Genomic DNA, 18,849 nt, shown 5'->3' with positions numbered 1-18,849 from the left:
TCTGTAATTGTATAACACATTGGGGTCCAAATTCTTTTTCTTGAGAATCGGCCTAATAATTGCCTGTTTCAAAATTTCAGGTAGCTTGCCTTCATTTAGGGATTTATTAATAATGGCGGTAATAGTCGGAGCTATTATATTCACAAACGGTTTCAGTGCTGCTATTGGGATTGAATCGAGAAAGTGATTTGCTGGGTTTAGATGCTTTATCAAGCATTTGACCTCACCTACTGCAGTTTCTTCATATTCTGTGCATTTCATGATTTCTTTCGATTTCAAGGTTATTTCTTGCTTTGGAATGTCATCTAAATTACATATAAGCTTTTCTATTATGTTTTTGAAAAAAAGGGCCATATCATTGCATATATTTTCACTGAGATCAGGGCTGGATTGTCGAGGGTCATTAGTTAGACTTTTTACAATATTATTAAACAAGGTTTTTGAGTTATATGAAATTTTTTGGATCTTCTTACTATAATAATCTTTATTAGCCCTATTTATAAGATTCTTATAAAAAGCTAGATAAGAACGGTAGTTACTTAGTGTCTGTGTAGCTTTGTTACTTCTCCAGGCTTTCTCTTTTTTTTCTTAGTGGTTTTTTAGCTTCCTTAATTTGATTATTAGGCGCTAGCATGCACGATTTGAGACTGAAGCACCTCATGAAAGAAGTGATCTTTTTTAGGGGTTGTTTTTTTTTTCCAGAGGTAATCTAAAAGTAATCACCAATCCGGAGCAGGGAAAGTGATCCCTAATCTGCACAAATTGCTTTGCAGAAGAAAACATTAACAGTCCTGCAGATAAGGGGACCCAGCCATGAGGCCAGGAACTCTGCTGTCAGCAGCAGTGGCTGCTCCTGGCTCTGGATTGTTCTTTACCTAACTCTGCCACTCACTTGTGGCTGAAACACAGTAACACAATTTTTTGCACACAAAGCATGTTTTACGTGTACAGAACACACTTTGTGCACAAAGCACATAAAACCTGTTCTTTGCGCAGAAATCAAGGTTTATGAGCATACATCAGGCGTATAGGACCCCTGCACCACGAACTCTCCAGTCACAGACAGGCCAGGTGCAATAAAACAGGCGCAGAATATGAGGGCCTGTTTTTCCCAACGAGCTCTCTACATCCCCTGTGTGCCTTATGCAGTATTCAAATGAGCATAAAATCGGAGCAGCATACAAAAAGGGCACACTTAACAGAGAAATGAGTGTCTCTGGCACTGAAAAGTTTATTGCATGGAGTGCACGGATGTCTGTGCATTCCTAAGAGAGGTGCATCATTCTCGTGAAGATATGGAATTCTGCGATGCCTGCTTACCAAAAGTAAGGGAATCATCCACGATTTTTAAGGTGTCCTTTAGCTAATCATCATTATCCGTGCCACTAATCCCTATATACATTTTTAATTTTTTGTTCTAACCCCAAATCATTAAATCTTGCACTAATTTCTCTAAACAGCCCTACCTTACAAGGGGCACATTCATCACAATAAAGAGAACCAAATTTATTTATGTTTTTCATGAGTCCTTGACTGCGAGCGCACTTTACTGCACCTCCAGAGCTGGAGTTAATTTTCCAGTGTAAAAAAACATGCGTTGGGTGCCCAGCCTGTTGGGCGAGCTTTCTTGCATCGGCTAGTAAGTGATCGCTAATGTCTTCATTCCCATAGAATTTACATGCGTTGGGCGCTATGAGGTACACATTTTCTAGGACACACGTTATAGATGCGGCAATCTCCTTACTGCATCGGTGGTTATTTTTATGTGCAAAAAAACGCGCACCCAACCACAAGCAAAAGCGCGTACACTAGGCTGGGCACGCCTTATTGCATTGGCCTGCAACCGTAGCCCAGGATGCTTTACGACACTTCTTTTTTTTTTTTTTTTTTGTCAAAATAATTTTTATTGGGATAAAACATAAACAGGCAGTAACTCCCGCACTGCAGCAGGCATAACCAATATAGTTAGAGACCAGTACAGCACACAATTTACTACACTTCTGACCATGAGTTAAAATTTCAAAACATTTGTGGCGCCATCCAGCCAGCACTGCATGCGGGCAGGAGGCTGGCAAGACATACTCCGCCAGCCAAATGGTGGTAGTATGTAGTACTGTAGTCCAAGGAGTCCCAGTTTAAGGTAATTATACAGAAATCATTCAGCTGTAGACGCTTCGTCAATAGACATCAAACAGCTCGAAGCTAACTGAAAAACTTGCACGTGTAACTTTTCCTGCCCAAACATACTCCAGTTAGACAAGTACACTGATATAAGGCTAACAAAGGCTGATTCTGACTTGGGTCTCGGGGATTTTACTTAGGTTTTCTCATGTCTTGAATAAGCAGCCTGCAGTGAGGGAGCATGAAGGAGAAAAAAAAAGAATTGCTGTAGTCCAATCGGTCCCAATGTTAATTGGACTATGCCACAGCTTCTCAGTGTGAAATGCCCCTCTCCCTCAGTAAAACTCACTAAAGCAAAAGCAATAAACAACCCTACAGGGTCTGCAGCTGAGAAAAGTGAAAAAGCTACTGCGGCGGCCCGCGCTGGGAGGGCAGCTCTGCAGGTACCCTCCTCCCTTTCTCTCCCTATCTCCCCTATCGCACCACACCCAAAGCCTTATCCAGCTCCAGTCCCCTCTAATCAGATGCAAGACTCCACAAACATTCTTGCATAACAATGGAAGTCAATGGCCAAAGTCCTTGTGATCACTAAATTGTGTATTTTAGCCCTAGAGAACCCCACACGCCCTCCCCCCCTCTCCATGAGCTGGAAATGCAAACAGTTTTCACATCATTTGCTTTTCAAAGGGCCCCCTTTCATTGTGCTGGGGGCTGGACTGCCTGCCAGTGGCCTGGAGCCTCAAACACTATAAGGGTTTCTGTTAATCTGTGAAAAAATAATGAACTCTGGCACTCTCTCTCTCTTTCTCTTCTCCCATGACAATTATTAGGAGGTGGGAGGAGAGAGGGGGGACCGCCCAAAACAAGCACAGGACAACTGGCACACCAGGAAGCCTCGGGTAGGAACAGAGCAATTTTTATTGTGAGAAAACTGGGAGTGGGTCATCTCTGGCCTTCTGTTTCTGCGGGACATCCAGGTCCTCCTGGTGGCCCTGCAGACAGCACTGCTACTTGCCCAGGGGATCCTGCTCGACTGCCATCGGTCTTTGCTCAGCTTCGGACCTTGATCCGAGGTCTCTCGTGCCCTGATGGATTCTCCTTCCTATGCATGGGATAAAAGCAGAAAGGGTCCTTTTCATTTCTTTTTCTTTAATTTGAATAAACAATAAACATTAAAAAAAAAAAATACAGAAAAATATAAAGGCTTTTGTTCCCCCCAACCCGACTTCTCCCCATCACAAAAAAATCCTACAGCTTCACCGAAATACAAATTTAAACATCCTCCCCCCCCCCCCCCCCCCAGCACTTTGTCTCTCCTTTCACCCTCCCCTAAAGCATAAGCTTACCCCATCTGTGGGGAAGAATAAGTCAAAATGGGGAATGAGTGCCTCCCAGTCGCTCCTGTCCCACTGGGACCCATCATCAAATTGGCGCTGGCCGGGCCCGAGATCTGTGCCATTTTGATGTACGGCCGTCCGTATAACAAAGTGGAAACCACCTCAGGGCCTGCCAGTGCTGTTTGGGCAATGGGATCCAGCAGGACAGCAATGACTGGAGATTGCTCCTGCCCCATTTTGACTTCTTCAGCCTCCACGGACTGGACAAGGTGGGTATGGGAATGGTGGAGGAATAGGGAACGCTTGGGGAGGGGAAGGGGAATTATTTTATTGCAGCAGTATAGTGGAGGTTTAGCAGTAGCCAGGGATGTATTCTGAAATGAAAGAGACAACCTGATTCATTTTGTTTTGGAATGAAGCATAAGAAAACAGAGTGTTTCATTGTGGGGTTTTTTTGTGTTTCAAAACAAATGCAAACCCCCCCCCCCCCTACCGTGTGGCTATATGTTTCATTTTAGATATGGCTGTGCCTTACACTTTTGAAATCTGCTTTGGAATCTGCTCTTCAGCTTTCCATGCTGTATTCAAGGTTTAGAAGTATCAGGGCCACACTGCCCATGGTTGTGATGAAGATTCTCTCTTCAGGTGTCCGTGTGCTATTCCTAATTCACGTATATCAAGGTATGGTACTCTGATGAGGATCGGCACAGTAACATCCTTGAATTTACCTAGATTTAAAACAGCAGGATTACCTAAGCAGGAGAGATTTACAAAACTTAAAACACTGACATCTCCTCAGAAATAGATTCCAGATCTGAACCAAAGAGGGAATCTTAACATAGTAACATAGTCACATTTATTTATTTATTTGAAAACTTCTAGATTGTCAATTACCATTTCTTGGCAGTTTACAGTACTACATACATAATCCTGAGAACACAAAATTCAGGGCAATATAAAAACAAAAATAAAACAATCATTAGCCTTCCCAATAGTCATCTACAAAACTTACTGAGCCCAAAATTTAATCATTTAAAAAACATGGATGTAAATTCCATCCCATTCCCATAATGCCAAAGCCTCTCCAGCTGATCATCGTCACATTATTCATGATAGTTGTCGCGCTAACCCTACCTCAAAACGCACCGCAAAACGTTAATACATGTAAAACAATTAAAGATAATAACAAATCTAACTATTCCAAGAAAAGAAGAATCATCATATCCCAATAAGAAATAGTTACTAATAAAACTGAAAGTAATCGCATCCCAGTAGGGAAAGCTTGTTCATAAAAGAATGATTTAACAAGTTTTATGAATCTCGAGAGCGAGGGTTCTATCTTTGCCACATCAGGAAAAAAGCTCCAAATTATCGGGCCTTGCACATAAAATAAGCATTCTCTAAATTCGTCTAACCTGATTTCCTTAAATGAGGGAACGTAAAGCAAGTTTTGGACTTTGGACCACAAACTCCTGACAGGCTGGTGAAGCTTCAATGCCGCATTAATTGAAGGGGGCACTAGACCACAAACTCCCTTAAATACGAGCATCACAATCTTAAACTTGAAGCACCAGATTATAGGTAGCCAATGAAGTTTAGCCAGGACAGGAGATATGTGGTCATGAAGAGGGGTCTCAGAGATGCAAGCAGCAGCAATTTCTACCATTTGCATGGCGTGAACAGTAGTATTAAGCAATCCCCACTGAAGCGAATTGCTTCACTCAAACGAAGTGATAACCAAGGAGTGCATCACTGCTTTTAAATCACCCTTGTTCAAAAAAGGACACAGTCTGCGTAAAATTCATAATTCGTAAAAGCACTCTAGCGAGTTGAGGCTTTATAGTCGATTTGGATCCAAAATAATCCCCAACTTACGAGCCTTGGAAACAATGGGGACAACAATGCCGTCTACAAGCACCTGACTGGGAACCTCATCAGATGGAAATCTCGCCAAGTAAAAAAAGATTTCTGTATTTTTTTTTTTTTTTTAATGAATAATTTTTTCTCCACCAACCAGGATCTAAGTCTTTTTAAACAGAGGGAAACCCAATTGATGGCATTGGGAAAAAACTCCTGAATTGGGATAAAAAAACTTGATGTCATCTGCATAAACCTTATTGCTGACATCCAAATCAGCCATCGTTTTACAGATAGGTGTGATGTACAAATTAAAGAGCATGACAGCAGATAAAGACCAGATTGTCCATCCAGTCTGCCCAGCAATTTGGTTATGGTAGTGACTGCTGCTCCATACAGGTTACCCCCATGTGTTCTGTAAAGGGTAATAACTACCACTCCTGCAGGTTACCCCCATTCCTTCTGTTAAGGGTAATAACTGCCTCTCCGTGCAGATTACCACCAATGCCCTGTGTTAAGAGTAGTAACTGCCACTCTGTGCAAGTTACTCCCATGCATTCTGTTAAGGGTAATAATTGCCACTGTATGCAGGTTATCCCCATGCCTTCTGTTAAATAAGTGCCACTCTGTGCAGGTTACCCCCTTGCGTTCTGTTAAGGTTAATAACTGCCACATTGTGCAATTTACCCCATGCCTTCTGTTAAGGGTAGTATCTGTCGCTCAGTGCAGGTTACCCCATGCCTTCTGCCAAGGGTAGTAACTGCCGCTGTGTGCAAGTTAACCCCATGCGGACATGTTACCTTTATACCTTTAGGGATCAGCAGTGTTTTGTCCCATGCCCTTTTGAATTCATAGCTTTATTGACTTTCCCTACGTAATTACATAGAAACAGAGATATCGGGATAAAAGGATCACTTACTTGGTCCATCCAGTCTGAACATTTGTGCCTGTCTGCTGTGTTCTCAAGAGTCTTACTCAATCTGTGGTCTTCTCCCTCCCCCCATCATTACTGACTCCTCCTATCTCATGCAGGATTGAATTCTGCCAATGTGTTGGCTCCTATCATCTCTGCTCCATTCCTTCTGTGCCTGCCTCCCTTGTCCTTGAATTTCCCATGAAAAGGTTTCCCTGAACATGTGTGACTGTGTGTGAGAAAAAGAATGAACGTGTGAGTGGAGAGAATCTGTATATGAGAGAGCTAGGATAAAGTTTGTGCACCCTCTCCCTCCCCCCACTAATCCATGACAATCTCAGGATTTCTGGAAATTAAAAATTCTCAGGTATGGAGAGCAGAGAATTTTTTGATTAATCCCTATTAGTTTTAATTATTGGGTGCTATCTGTGTGCTGTTTCGAAATATTTTATTGGCGTAAATATTTAAGAACATAAAAACATAAGAAATTGCCATACTGGGTCAGACCAAGGGTCCATCAAGCTCAGCATTTTGTTTCCAATAGAGGCCAATCCAGGCTACTAGTGCCTGGCAAGTACTCAAACACTAAAATAGATCCCATGCTACTGATGCCAGTAATAGTAGTGGCTATTCCCTAAGTCAACCTAATTAATAGCAGTTAATGGACTTCTCCTCCAAGAACTTATCCAAACCTTTTTTAAACTCAGCTAAACTAACTGCACTAAACACATCCTCTGGCAACAAATTCCAGAGCTTAATTGTGCGTTGAGTAAAAAAGACTTTCTCCAATTAGTCTTAAAGGTGCTACTTGCTAACTTTATGGAGTGCCCCCTAGTCTTTCTATTATCGGAAAGAGTAAATAACCAATTCACATTTACCCGATTGTTACACTAATGCGTGAAAGTGCCAACTCCCTCCTTCTTGCCCGAGGAGGGAGTTGGCACTACCTGAGCGAACCCCCGCAGGTCCCCTCCATCGGGAGGCGAGGCTGAGTGATGCAGGGGCCGGCTGGAGCTTCACCAATACCAGTCCCGTTCCCCACCGGTTGAGCCTTTGGGTGCATGGGGCCAGCTGGTCTTAGGTGGGCCCCCGTGAAGACAGCAGAAAGGTCAATGTTCGGTCTGAGGTCAAAAGCCTGAGGGTCGCCAATAGCCGGTCCAAGGTCAGAAGCCAGAAGAGTGGTCGGAAGCTGGTCCAGGACCAGAAGCCAGAAGAGTAGTCGGAAGCCAGTCTAGGATCAAAAGCCATGAGATCCGTCCCGGGGAGAAGGAGAAAGAGCTGGAACTGGGCAGGGAGGAAGGAGCAGGTACGAGGAAGGCAGGAAGCGGAACACGAGGCAAAGGCACAGGAACTCAGGAAGCAGGAGCACAGGAGCAAGCACGGAATCGGAACGAAGCCAAGAAGACCTGTTGCCAAGTCAGGGAGGAACAGGTGAAGCAGGCCTAAATAGGCCAGCAGTGATGACATCATCGGAGGACCCACCCAGTATTTCCCATGCTTGTCCCTTTAAGAGGGATCCCTGGGTGCGCGTGCGCACTAAGGGTCGGGCCCAGCCGGCCGGGAGGATGGCGGCGTTCGGCGGACCTGCAGCAGTCCGGCGTCACCGGAGGAAGGCCCGGGGCGTCTGGGAGAGGAGCCGAAGCAGTCGACCGGCCGCGCGCAGCTGAGGACCATGGCAAGCAGAGACAGCATGGCCAGCGCATGGTGAGCACAGCACCGATCTAGACCTCTCATGATTTTAAAGACCTCTACCATATCCCACCTCAGCTATCTCTTCTCCAAGCTGAACAGCCCTAACCTCTTCAGCCTTTCCTCATAGGGGAGCTGTTCAATCCCCTTTATCATTTTGGTCGCCTTTCTCTGTACAATTTCAATGTATTATCCACTATGATGCCTAGATCTTTTTCCTGGAACCTAACTTTGTGCAACTACAGCATGGTTACTTTTCCCTATATGCATCACCTTGCATTTGTCCACATTAAATTTCATCTGCCATTTGGATGCCCAATCTTCCAGTCTTGCAAGATCCTCCTGCAATGTATCACAATCCACTTGCGATTTAACTACTCTGAATAATTTTGTATCATCTGCAGATTTAATTACCACACTTGTCGTATTCCTTTCCAGATCATTTATAAATATATTGAAAAGCACCGGTCCAAGTACAGATCTCTGGTTCATGATGAGTTTACAATTTCCACTGAGAAAATTGTCCATTTAATCCTACTCTCTGTTTCCTGTCTTTTAACCAGTTTGTAATTCATGAAAGGACGTCTCCTCCTATCCCATGACTTTTTAGTTTTATTTTTCATTTCATTTAAAAAGATTTATTAATCGCCTAACACTATTAGGCCTAGGCGATATACAGATTTTACACACATAATAAAAGCTAAACAAGCAAAATACAAAAACATACAAAATAGTTTCATAGAAACTAAATAACAAAATAATATTTAAATCATCAAAACTTATTGTCTAAAAAAAGAAAATCACATGAAATCTCATCTGGTGTTAATTACCAAACACATTAACTTGTTTGAAATAGTTTGGTTAACAGTTGTACGCACGGTTAAGCAAAAATTCCTTGAAGGATATTTTAAATTTTTTAACATCTTCAATCGAGCGAAGGTCAAACGGAATCATGTTCCAATGATTGGGCGCCGCTATGGAGAAAGATGTTTCCCTGGTGCAGTATAAATGAGCTAATTTCACAGAGGGCACCTCTAATAGATTTAATTGTGAAGACCTAAGTGTTCTAGCTGGCTTATGGATCCGAAGTAATGCATTGAACCAGTAATCAGATGACAAAATACGAAGCTTGAAAACAGTCATTCCTATTTTGAAGAATATACGCTCAATCACAGGCAACCATTGAAGTCGACATAAAACAGGAGTGATTCGGTCAAACCACTTAGACGAAGAAACTAACCTGGCCGCCGCATTCAACAAAAGTTGAAGAGAACGAGTTGAATTTTTGGGTAAACCAATATAGAGACTGTTGCAATAATCAATAAGCGGGAAGAGGCTTTCTTAGAAGCCTCTCATGAGGGACTTTGTCGAACGCCTTCTGAAAATCCAAATACACTACATCTACCAGTTCACCTTTATCCACATGTTTATTAACCCCTTCAAAAAAATGAAGCAGATTTGTTAGGCAAGACTTCCCTTGGGTAAATCTATGTTCACTGTGTTCCATTAAACCATGTCTTTCTATATGCTCTACGATTTTGATCTTTACAATAGAACTCAACACAGTCCTCGGTGGGATCTCACCAGAGACCTGTAAAGAGGTAATATTACTTCTCTCTTTGTACAAGTGACATCTTTGTTAATGTCCCTATGTATACTATTAGCTTTCCCAACTGTTGTCATACTGACTGGCTATCTTGAGGTCATCAGAGAAGACAATGCTCTTCCCCCTCTCCTTTCCTCATCCTCCCATCCCTGTTTCTTTCTTTCTTGGTGACCACTAATCATCACCTCAAAAAAAAAAATATTTGGCCCTCAAATTTCTGCATCCCAAATTCATGAGTTTGCATTTTTTGTGTGTAAGGGGACCACCTTTAAAAAAAAGTCTGTGTCCCGGTTAGTTAGTAGGGCAAGATATTCTGAGTGGGAAAGACTCAGCGATTCTCATTGTTCAAAGCTTTATCTAACATGTTTCAAATGTTTGAATATGTAATGCTGCTGAATGCTGGATGACATTTATTGGGGAGGATCAATGTGATATTTTGATGTTGTGCATGAGGAGAGTGGTGCTTCTGTCTCCTTAAGAGTGGTGGGCTGATGTGATTGGTGGAAGATGTGACCTGGGGAATAATAAAGGCTGGGTCATTTGGAAGGAGTTTGTCTTTCTAGATTGGAGCTGGTAGAGAGAGAGAGAGAGAGAGAGAAAGAAAGACCTCCAGGATGCAGGGAGTCTGGCATGACCAGCCTGTGGGCTGGTGGGGCCCAGGGACCCCCTCCAGTAAGAAGAGGGCCCTGCAGGCTGTAGCATGAAAGAAGGTTTCCTCCCCCTGAGGAAATGGTTAAGGAGCAACGGAGTGCCTGAAGCAATTCCTCCACCTGAGGGAAAAGCAAGAGTGAGAAGGAGAAGAGGTGATCCAAAATAAGGAGGGCTCCAGAGAGTTCCAGAGAGTGGAGGAGACTGGGGGAGTCCTACGCGCTGCTGGAAGGGTGGAGTTGGAAGGACAGTCGAGAAGTATGAGAAGTCCATGGAGGTGTGGGTTACAGGATGGAATATATACATATGAAGAGAGAGAGAGAGGCCCCAGGAGTAAGGGATGTGACCTTAATGTCCCATGGTGTGGATTGGTGTTTAAAAGGAAGAGGAATCAGAGAGTGAGATTCTCTTGTCCCTATCTGATGGGAGAGTTGTGCGTGGAAAATGTGACTACTAGAGTGGGGAACCTCAAGGTACAGGACTCAGGAGTATTCAAGGATGTGAGCTGTGCATTCTGCGAAAGGGCAATCTTCAATGTTATGGGACGTTGGAGGAGAAGAGAACTGGAAGGAGGGGTTTGAAGCTCTCTGCTATGTAGAAGCGGGAGACTGGCACTCTAGTTCTTAGGGTGCGCGATAGTGAGTGCTAACCTGACCGCGTATCCCATGAATTCTGCGTACACAGTACTGAAATGCCGTCCCTGCTCTGAAGCGTAGAAAATGGCTGCCTGTAACGCCTGAAATAAAGTTGAGGGTTTTGGTCTTGTTTGGGAGTGGTGTGACTGTTTTTCCAAGCTTTCTTTTTTGCCAGCATTCACAGAGGGAAACAGAGGCCAGGTTCAGGGGGAGGAGAGGGAGAGGGACAGATGCTCTCTCTGACCAGTCAAAGGAAAGTGAGTTTCTACCGGGGTCCCCTTCACCATCTGCAAGGCCCACTAAATAACAATAAGAGCATCCCTTCTCACTTTCAGAGACAACGCCTCTCTCATCATTGGATGTACCCTGCAGTTGCAGCTACATTCGGATTAAATCGTAGTTACCTTATCTGTGATCATTTTTTCCAATTATTTTTAAGCCATTTTCCATTTACCCCTTCTGGTAGGTCTACTCTGCTGTACATATTTATACCATCTGCAAACAGGCAGAGTTTCCCTTCTAACCCTTCCTCAATGCTGCCTATAAATACACTGAAGAGGACTGGGCCAGGTGCTGATCCTTCTGGCACCCCCCCAGTCAGCTTTCTTTTCTAGAGTGCACCCTATTGATTGTCACACCCTGAGTCTTGTTGCTCAGCTGACACCTCACCCAGTTTAGAATCAGTCTTCCTAATCCCTGGCTGGCAATAGCTTGCTCATCGGTCTTCTGTGTGGAAGTGTCCAAGGCCTTACTGGCATCTACTGCTACACCCTGATCTGCTACTCTGGTCACATCATCAAAAAGAATAATAATAATAATAATAATTCAGATGTTTGCCAAAATGTTCCCTTTGTGAAAACCATGTAACCCGCTGGTTTCAAGGGTCCCCTCTGTCCTTCAGTAGCGCTCCCAATACTTTTCCTACCACAGATGTTAAACTAACAGGTCTGTAGTTTTCCACGTCCTGCTTGTGCTTGGCGTTGGGGAGCGGTGCCACATCTCCCGTTTCAAGCGATGAGCAGTGAGGGCTACAGGCACTGCCTCCTTTGGCTTCTTCAGTATTCTGGGATGCAGGACCACCCCCAGGGCTGAATGACTCTCGGTCGGACAAGAAGGTTAGGGGTCCCTCTCCAGTGTTGCCGCCAGCCGGAGATTGGGGGGGGGGGGGGGGGGGGGGGAAAGTGATCTCTGTTTAGTGTAATGGCCCCTTCAATGCTGTCGCCCTGGGGAAGATCCTTTTCGGATGATACTGGTGTCAACGCTAGTGGCAGCTGTGAAGTAGCGGCCCGGAGGGGGGTGTCCCTCTCACCTGCCCCTTTTGAGGGGTCCCATAGCCTCGTTTACTTTCAGTTGGGTTAGCATGTTAATTCGGTCGTGTTAGTATGTTAAACACTGCCTCCTCGGTAAATGGTCATTCACTCCCCACTCCTACATGTCCTTGCCTTTGTTCATCACCTTCTCCTTCTAGGGTGAATGCTGAGCTAAAGTATTTCTTTACCAGATCTGCTTTCTTCTGACCCTCCACATCCCTAAACCTATGCTCTCCTCTTACTATTCCCTTTTTGGTCTTTCTCTTTTCACTTATTCATCTAAAGAAAGTGTTATGTCTTTGCTGAGTGGACAATAAACTCCTCTGTTTGAGTCTTTGCCTATCTAATTGCCTTTCCTGCCTCCCTTTCTTTCTCCTGCTAATTATGCCTGCCCTCCTCCTCCTCCTCCTGCGTGTGTTTGTATTTCCTGGATTGTTATTTATTTATTTATTTATTACTTTTTCTGCGAGTGATCTCTTCACTCTTCTCCTTGCTCACATGCCTGACCAGGGCCGGTGCTAGCTTTTTTGCTGCCATGTGCGAACAATTACTGTGCCTCCCCCAACCCCCTTTCTGGTTCCTTCACTCTCTGTCCTGGGTCCACAAAAAAATAAAATAAAAGTCCTGCTCCCTCCAGATACAAACTCTAAAATCTGACACCTCCCCCAGCCCCTGGGTCTTCACCCCCTGCCCTGGAATCCATGACCAGTGCAAAGGTATTACATGCCCTAGGTGAATCTTATAGCCTTGCACAACGCACCCCCTTCCCCCAACCACCCCCGGCCCACTCCTCAAACACACAGTTAAGAGTTATGCATTTATAACAACATTTATGTGAAAAAAATATCAAAGTACAGTATTCTAAGATAAAAATATCACTTGTATTATATTTACATGCACTGCTGTGATGCCAAGTCAGAAATCCCTGCAAGAAAACCACATGGAACCCATATAGTATTAGGCCTTTTATGTGTTGTGTGGGGGCTAGACGATCCAAAAGTCCTAAAACACTAATACATTTCCTATTAGGAGAATACCTCACCTCATTCACACATGCAGAACATAAACAGACCCTCACCAAATACAGAAAAAAGCAACCATAAAGTAGAAATACAAACGTGCAGACACTACTGAACTGGAAACCATGAGAAGCCATGACAACAATAAAAAAAACAGAATAATCACCATTCCTCAAACATCAAACAAAATCAAGAAATATAATAAATAACTAATCATATTAGTAAAAACATACTAATAATATTTCAAAAAGAGATGACAAATAAAAGATTAAATAATTAAAAACTCATATACATTTTTTTAACGTCTCATACACCAATAAAATATTTCAAAACAGCAGACACATCAAATAACACCCAAAAATAAAACTAAAAAGTATTTTAAAAATTCACACTCTCTGTACCTGGGAACTTTTGATTTCCAGTCACCCTGAGATTGTCATGAATTAGTGGGAGTGGGGTGCACAAACTTTCTTCTCTCTTTCTTATATACTGCATATACACACACACACACGCTCACACACACGTGCTTCTTACTCTCACACACACCCAGATGTCTTACTCTCACACACACCCAAATGTTAATATTGCTCTGTGCAATCTCTCCCCTTTTCCAGCTCCAAGTTGATTTCCCTGATTTATTGTAACTTTCTCAATTCCTATATCTGATTCACGATATTTAAAGTTCAAGGTTCTTTTTGAGAACATTGTTTTACGTTATGTTATGTTTTACACACTTTGTTAATTGTAAACCGGGTTGATGTGATGCCTGTCATGAAACTCGGTATAACAAAAACAATAAATAAATAAATAAAATAAATGTCTCCAGCTCTTCTTTGATTAGGATCTGCCAGCAACCCTGCGTCCTCTTCATTTCACCTGCTGGCAGGTTGGGATCCATTTGCAGCCCTATTCTCTGTCTTGCACACACACGCAACCCAGGCAAGCTCCCATTCACACTCACACCCCTAAAAAGGCTCCCATTCACATACCCTCACCCCCTCAAATTCCAGGCAGATTCCCATTTATGTATTTATTTATTTAAAGACATTTATTACCCACCCTTCCTATGTTCAGAGCGGGGAACAATATGAACATACACAATCAAAAGAATAAGAGAAACATGACAATATATAGATCAACCAAGAGGGAAGGGAATAACATAATTCTTCATAACAATACATAGAACATCTGAAGAGGGGGAGAATAAAATTCACAGGAAGGGGAGTTCATTCTATCAAAAAAGTTCAGTTCTGTCCTCACTTCTGGCCCCTAAGTGGCCCCCTCTGAGGGTGGATATGTTGGGGTTAGTCCATTATCATTTAAACTTGGGTACTCTTTGTTGAAGAGGAAATTTTTAAGGGCTTTTTAAAAGAGTGTTCTGTTTGGAGACATCTTAATTCTTTAGGCAGGCTGTTCCAAAGGAGAGGTCCTGCGGAGAAGAAGGCACGTTCTCTGGTTTCCTCAAGGTGGGTGAACTTTGGAGATGGACTTCTAAAAGCATTAGATTAGATGATCTGAGTTGTTGGGAGGGGATGTGGATTTTTATTATAGAAAAAATCCAGGGGGAGTGTAAATTGTGAATCGAGGAGTATATGATCATGGCAAGGTTATATTGTAACTGGAAAGTGATTGCGAGCCAGTGTAGGGATTTGAGGACAGGAGAGATGTGATCCCGCATGGGAGTGCTTGAAAGGAGGCTTCCTGCTGAGTTTTGTATGATTTATAGAGGATGTGTTGTATATAAAGGTAGACCTGTTAGGAGGGGGTTGCAGTAGTCTATGCCAGAGAATAGTATGGATTGAAAGACAGACCTAAAGTCAGAGTGTTCAGTAAGGGGGTTAAGGTGATGGAGTAAACATAGTTTGTAGAAGGAGGTGTTGGTAATAGTTCTTATATGGTTGTGCATGGAGAGCAATGAGAGAATTGTGACTCCCAGATTTCTTACGCTTTGTGAAATGATGATTAAATGGGAATCAAAAGAGAAATTGTTGGGTGTGCTATCTACTGGATAGATAAGATAATGATTTCAGTTTTAGAGATATTGAGGGCTAATTTATTGCTGTGGAGTCTTCTTTGGATGGTCATGAGAAAATGGTTGAGGAAAGATTCTGTGAGGACCCAAGTTTCCTTCAGAGGAAAAAAGAATTGAATATCGTCGGCATAGATTTTGTAATGGACTCCAAGGTCAGCAAGGGTGTGGCATATTGGAATTAGATAAAGGTTAAATAAAGCAGCAGACAGAGCAGTCCCTTTAGGTACTCTAGAGCTCAGAGGCATCAGAGGGGAGGAAATGGAGTTGATTTGGACTTGAAGAGTTCTGTTGTTAAGGTAAGAGGAGAACCAGGCCATCACAGGGCCAGAAATTCCAATGGAGTCCAGTCTTGAGAGTAGGATGGAATGGTTAACAGTGTCAAATGCAGCAGCGATGTCGAGAAGACAAAGGAGGAACGCTGAGCCTTGATCAAAACCCCTTCTTACCTTGTCAAAGCTGGAGAGCAACAGTAGTTCAGTGCTGTGGTGCTTCCTGAACGCAAATTGGTATTGGTTGAGGATATTATTTGCATCAATGAAGTTGCAGAGTTGGTGAAGCATGGCTGTTTCTTACCCTTTGACCATGAAGGATAGAGTGGAGATCAGGTGGTAGTTGGAGATGATGGTAGGGTTGGCTGAATGTTTTTTGATTATGGGTCGGACTGAGGCTTGTTATAGTAGGTCAGGGACAACATCATGTTGAAGTGATGAGTTGATGAACTTAGTAATAAATATCCAGTTTGATCAGTTTAAGAAGAATAGTATGGCATGGGTTAAGGGGATTAGATGATGGTTTCAGGTTACTGATGATCTTGATGGTGTCAGATTCTGTAATGTCTTCGAAACTTTCCCAGGTTGGGCCATCAGATTCCAGTTCATTGGATTCTTCAGTGTGGGAGTTATTGAAGAATCTGTTTACAGTTGCTGTCTTATGGGTAAAGTGAGCGGCGAAGTTTTCCACGATATTCATCCCTGGGAGTGTGGGTGGAAGAGAAGAGGTGGCAGTTATGCTCAGGCTTGTGAACCCTTGGGCCGACGGGAGGGTGGTATACCTTAGGAGGTGGATCCTTAGGTTCTCCCGTCGGGTGACGAGGCGGAACAGAACATGTGACCGGCTGACCCTCGGCACTGGAGACTGAGGTGACCATGGAGGCCGAGGAAGAGTCATGACATCGAAGAAGCCAACTGTGTCTTCGCCACTGGAAGCCCGCAGTCCCCCGGGAGGAGCCCGTAGGGACCCGGGCCACTGGGACTTAGGTGGACCTTTGAGAGGTCAAGGAGTCATGAGGACGGTGTAAAGCTAATTGGAGCTTCACCCCTGGAAGCCTGTGGTCCCCCCGGGAGGAGCCCATAAGGACCCAGGCCGCTGGGACTTAGGTGGGCCCTTGGAGATGGTGGTCCAGAAGAAGTCCAAGGTCAAGTGCCAGAGGGTCGTCGCTTACCAGTCCAAGGTCACACACCAAGGGATCACCGCTTGCCAGTCCGAAGACACACACCTGGAATCACCGCTTGCCAGTCCGAAGACACACTCCAGGAATCACCGTTTGCCAATCCGAAGTCAGGAACCAAGGAATCACTGAGATGAGACAGGAACCAGGAAGCAAGGATCCGAAGCACACGAAGACTCACCGAAGCAAGAAGACCTGACCAACCGCGGAAGTTGCCAAATCAAGGAATGGGCAGAGGAAGCTTCCCTTTATACTTCCTCTGATCCGGTGCATGGGAAACAGCTGTGGTCAATTAAAGGGGCAAGGTCCCTTTAAATCTAGGAAGGAGGCGCAGTCTCTTGCCTATGATGGTGGCAGCCATCATGGATTTCGGCCGCGGAGGAAAGGCTGCCCGACGCCACGAGGGAGGAGCAGGGACGGCTCCCAGCCCAACATCCACCGTAGGGGGCCTCGCCGACGCGCGGGACCGACGGGCATTGGGCTACTGGCACTTCCCCCGATGTTGCCGCGGCGGGTCGCCGTTGCGGGTCAGGTAAGGGGGAACACAACAGTGGCTGAGTTAGGGTTAATTACTTTCTTTACGGAGGCATATAATTCACATACACCCACCCAAATCCCAGGCAGACTCCCATTCACGTCCACCCAGATCTTAGGCAAGCTCCCATTCATACACCCTCACAGATTTAATTTCCCATTCTCATACACACACCCCACCTATCCCAGGAAGGCTCCCATGCACACACACACACACACACACACACACACACACATCCCAGGCAATCTCCCACTTACATCCACCCAGCCATACCAGGCAAGGCTTTCATTCACACACACCTACCCATCCCAGGCAGGTTCCCATTCTCACACTCATTCCACCCATCCCAGGAAGGCTCCCATGCAAGCATGCACACGCATATACACACACACCAACCTATCCATCCATTCACACCCATCTCACCCATCCCAGAAAGGCTCCCATTAACATCCACCAACCCATCCCAGGCAGGCTTTCATTCACATGCATCCACCCATCCTAGGCAGGCTTCCATTCACACATACCCACCCAGCCCGGGAAGGCTTCTATTCACACATACCCACCCATCCCAGGCAGATTCCATACACACACACACACACACACACCTATCCCAGACAGGCTCCCATTCACACACACATATATGCATCCACTTGACCTTTACTTGCAATCTTTCCTGCAACTGATTTTCCATCATAAAATAAAAAGTGTTTTTCTACTTTCCCATCTGCAGTTTTGACATTTTTCTTGTTTCTGAATTATTCAGAGCAATGTCAGTCTCACAAATGGGACCAAACAAACCCCCAAGAAAACTCTCGTGCCTTTCCCCAGGCAGGCAGGGTCCACAGGGCCTCTTATTCTTCCTCGGCGGCTGCTGCTTCTGCAAAGAGGCGCTTGCATCTCCTCTATGCTCATCTCGTGCATTGCGAGATCGGGCTCAAAGCCAAACTATGGTAGAGGAATCGTCCTAGATTTCAGCAAATGAGTCACGATGTTAAGGAGGCCTTGTCAGGAGAAGGAAATCTAAGAGCTATGGGGAAATTATGTACAGCAATAAAGAGGAGCTTCTTCTGCTGATGGGATGGGGTCCACCGGTGGCCGTGCGGGCCTTATTCCTCTTCTACTGCCAGTGGGATCGAGTCCACCGGTGGCCACGCAGGTCTCTCCTGTGCGGGCCTTATTCTGCTTCTGCTGCTGGTGGGATGGGGTCTCTCTCCTTGCTCCCGACGCCCCTCCCCTGGGCGTGCCACCCTGTGTAATTGCACGGTTTGCACATCCAGTGGCGCCGGGCCTGTGCCTGACACAATGATTGCTTGCTGTTTTTTATGCTCCTCTTTATTGCTGTACATAATTTCCCCATACCTGTTAGATTTCCTTCTCCTGACAAGGCCTCCTTAACATCGTCACTCATTTTTCTGAAATCTAGGACGAATCCTCTACCATAGTTTGGCTTTGAGCCTGATCTAGTACTCACATTGAAGTGACTGCTGGACCCCCAGATTGTCCCCTACCATAGACTCATCAACACTACCTCAGTTTGTCAGTACCAGGGCCGGTGTCACCTCAGCACGAGTGTGTTGCCCAGCTAATTGCCTGAGTGAGACTTCATGCAAGGCCTCCAGTATCCCTCTGCTTCTAGCAGATCCACCAGCTTGCACTCTCCAATCTACCTCAAGTAGGTTTAGGTCCCTCATTAAGAGCAC

The 18,849-nt window shown here is 44.7% G+C and overlaps 1 long non-coding RNA gene across 1 annotated transcript in view; it reads right to left on the bottom strand.

The window, feature by feature from the left end:
* Nucleotides 1-1,970: 1,970 nt before the first annotated feature.
* The window catches only part of LOC115088777, a 41,766-nt gene continuing 24,887 nt past the window's right edge, over nt 1,971-18,849 (bottom strand). The window contains exons 2-3 of the long non-coding RNA XR_003855862.1: nt 3,994-4,186; nt 1,971-3,223 (exon numbers count right to left, since the gene is read on the bottom strand). This is a non-coding gene — a long non-coding RNA (uncharacterized LOC115088777). The remainder of the gene's footprint in view (nt 3,224-3,993; nt 4,187-18,849) is intronic.

The sequence above is a fragment of the Rhinatrema bivittatum genome, chromosome 3 (genome assembly GCF_901001135.1).
Source record: "Rhinatrema bivittatum chromosome 3, aRhiBiv1.1, whole genome shotgun sequence".
Lineage (NCBI taxonomy): Eukaryota > Metazoa > Chordata > Amphibia > Gymnophiona > Rhinatrematidae > Rhinatrema > Rhinatrema bivittatum.
This window is presented reverse-complemented; position numbering and strand designations above follow the sequence as displayed.